Genomic DNA, 3,781 nt, shown 5'->3' with positions numbered 1-3,781 from the left:
CCATGGGAATGGAAGAGATCAGCAGTGTAGTGAGGGACTGCACCAAAATGTTGGAAGAATTGTTCGAGGTTCTCACTACTCTGCATGAGGACTCGAACATTCAGCGCTTGGAGATAGAGCCCTGTGAGCTGCAACAAAAATATGATGACATAAAAGGGACTACATAGATGGTGTCCCTTACATAGAGGCTCATGCAGATGCAATAGGCCAAGGCACTTAATGAGCAGGTAGACGTGATGTGGCACAATGAATCCATTCTAAAGGCATGCATTCAACCATGGATTGATGAGGCCTTCATAATCAGAGCAAAAATTAAAGGCAAGCTTGCACAAATGTAGGGGAAGTAGGAGCAGATACAGGGAAGTAGTTCAGATACTACGGTCCCTAAAGTGCATCCAAGAGATAGAACAGGCAGCCGCTCTGTGAACTTCCAACCTTGCAGCAATTCGAGTAGAGTTGGGAGGTCTCTAGATCTCCACACAGAAAGAGCGACTCATGATGTTGGTGCTGGGGGCATGTTGGAGGCAGGATTCCCCAAGGAAAGTTCTGGGGCTTAAAGCACAAGTTTTCACTAATTCTGATGTAAAGACTCCACGAATTGTGGGTGTGGAGCACAAAGTTGTAATTGAGTCATAGGGTTGTCTGCCCTTGCTTTTATAATGTAAATTCGGCTTGAGAATTCTACCCATGGTTTGCAGACCAAGGGATTGTATAAATAGAGCGAGGCTATAAGTGTAAAGGGAGAGGGGATCCATGTAAGAGGTAGTGATGAAGCATTGAGTCTTGGTGGATGTGTAAAGTTGTGTTTTGGTTCATAGAGTAGGAGAAGGCTCTGCAGCTGAGTGTGCAAAGGCCTATTAGTCCACAACTCAGTGCGCAGACCCCTGCAGCTAAGTGCATAGGGTGAGTTGAGTTTGCAACCATTGGATAAATTAATAAAGAGAAGTTTCTTATCATTATATGTGTCTTTTTTCTTGTTTTATGCTTTGAAGTATATTTTGTATGAATTACAAGTTTACTATTGATTTTTTGCGCGAACTTATATGAATTTGTTGAATAAGCAAATATAAGATAAGCATTTGTTTACGAGAAGTTAATTAACAGTTATAAGAAGATAAGTAAGATCCCCAGTGTAACTTAGGAAAAGGGCACAGATCGTTTCCTTAGCAGCGCGAAATCACCTCAGCCCTTGATTGGTGCTGCGCGAAGGTGATTATAACAGAGCATGAAGGCCTTGCATGCAAGGAAAGTGTTTACAGTGACCTACGCGAATGTGTCCACAATTGGACTAACCCAACCCCTTAGACATTTCAAGGGTGCAGAAACTTGGTTCCATCATCGCCCCATACTACTTCGGGTGAGACCTCAGTCCGCGCTCCGCGGGATATTGTTGAAAGGGCTAGTAGTACAAGGATTTTTTTGGCTAATTAACTCTTAACCTAGGTCAATCCCCATCAAGCCAAGAAACACTTTGTCTTCCACCACTTTATCTTCTAGTTTAGTAAACCCTAGAATATTAGGGATTCTCTTATTTGCTATAAAGAGATCTTTCTTCACCTTTCTTTGAATATGTTGTGGGCCTTAATACACAACTTAGGGAGGTTTCTTATGCTACTACTATAAACAACAGTCAAACTCTTCCAACACCTCGCATGTGTGACTTTTTCTAGCCCTAGAAACAATCCTTTTCTTCTTCATATTTGTCCCTTCTTCCTTCGCTTGTGAGCCCAAATTCAATGATAGAGTACGATAGTATTGTTGACCTATTTGTTAGCAAAAACCATGAGGAAATACCACTACAACCTTGCTGCTATTCTAGCTGTAGATTTGTCCTTGAATTCTTTGAACGTGTGGCTATAACAACTTTAGATTTCACCTTCTTCCCTTCAGTGTTTTGTTTCCTTCCTATGTTGCCCTTGTAGCCCTCTTACTCACATTTTCTTCATATTACTTCATCCTCCTTTCTTGCAGATTTCAAATATATGATTGTATGCCCAAATGAGGAGTGGACAACCTCTATTTATATATGTAAGTCCCTCCTCTTTTAATCCAACTTGATGGTCTCTTAGGCTAACTTGCATTTGCATTATATTTCAACATTTATTCATCTTTTTTTTGCTTGTATACTTCGTTGGTGGTAGGAGAGGATTTGATCATGGTTGGAGTTATTTCCTTGGCCTTGTATGATGACTTACATGATGTAACATGCCCTCAAAGGGTCTGTTAACAATTACATTTTGACTTTGATTCTCTAGAAGAACCTCAAAATGTGCTTAACCTATTTTCAATGAGTAAGAAACTCATTGACAAATAATACAAAAATAATTTCCCTTTTCTTGAATAAGTACAAATATAAAAATAACATTTATGAATATGAAACGTAGTTACATTTTCTCCAACAGAAACTATGCACATAGAAATTAAAAATAAGTTGACCTGTGCATGCTCGATAAGGGTGACCTGCACACATTGAGGCTATAAATCAATTTGAAATCCATTCCACAAAAAACCTAAATCTACAATTAAAATCTAAATAAATGGAATGAAAATGAAGACCTTCATTAGACCATTTACCTGGAGGATACGGCTCGTGATTTCTTCCAATGGTTTGCCGAGAATCAACTTTAGAAGTTTATGCTAGAAATGACTTCTATTACTCTCAAAAGGATAAAAACAAAAATGGTGAACACCTTTTACTATTTGGTCCTTTTATAAGTTTTTAAGGATAATTAAATAATTTTTTTCCCTATTTCCTTTTTAAAAATCCTAATTTTTAATGGTTTAGGTTTTTTTTTAGAAAAGATAATTATCTCGAGTTTAAGTGTGTATTATATAGGTTAATTATGGAAATGGATCATTTTTTTATTGAGTACATTTTTATCGCTTGTTCAAACTTGTTAAAACTTACAAGAAAGACAAACCATGGAGTTCTCTTTATGACCTTTTCAGACTCATTAAAAATGAAAAGATTGTCGAGCACCTGATTGTTCAAACTTGTAAAAGTAAATGAACAACCATGTCGCACAGAATGTGTCGATCTTGCAGACAAGATAGGCCTTCCTAGAATCTAAAGAAGACCTAACGACAAGCAAACCAACCAGACACTATATTTCTCTAAATATGCTTTAATAGACAATAGCAAACAAGTGTTTTTAGGGCCTACCTTTGGTCCAATGCAAGCTTGTGGATGCCCCGCTCCTTTGATCCAAATGAGCTCCTTTTCACGAATATGCAAACACAAACAAGGCAAACAAATTAAATAGCATCTGAAAAGCCAATTGCATAAAACATATTTAACATGAAAGTCAAGGAGTCCATGAAACAAATAACATAAGATACTTGTTGAGAAAAATGAGTTTGATTGTATTAATTCAAAAGAAGAAGAACCTTACAACCTTTGCCTTGACGCTGTACAAGCTCCTCCCAGGGTCCAACAAGATGTCTCCTCTACTTTGACAAGTTTCACTCACTCTCCAATGGAACCAAGAGGTATGTGATCTCTCCTCTCAAGCTCAATCAAAGAGTCTCAATTTCACCAGCATTTACCCTCAAAATATTCAGCTTCTAACCTCTCTAGTCCTCACCCCAATGCCTGTATTTATAGTGCAATGGAGGGAAGTTACTAGGTCCTCCTTCAAAGGGATAAAGCCCTCCTTCAAAGGGATAGCTACTTTAGTCAAGGGATTAGCTCCTTCTCTTTTGGGATGCATGAACCACCTCAGAGCGAACAATCCACGTCAAAATTCCTTCTAGAAAACTCTAGAATTAACCCAAAGTGAGT

This window comes from Pinus tabuliformis, chromosome 9 (genome assembly GCF_031772625.1).
Source record: "Pinus tabuliformis cultivar Carrire ecotype Pingquan chromosome 9, CPIR1, whole genome shotgun sequence".
NCBI lineage: Eukaryota > Viridiplantae > Streptophyta > Pinopsida > Pinales > Pinaceae > Pinus > Pinus tabuliformis.
This window is presented reverse-complemented; position numbering follows the sequence as displayed.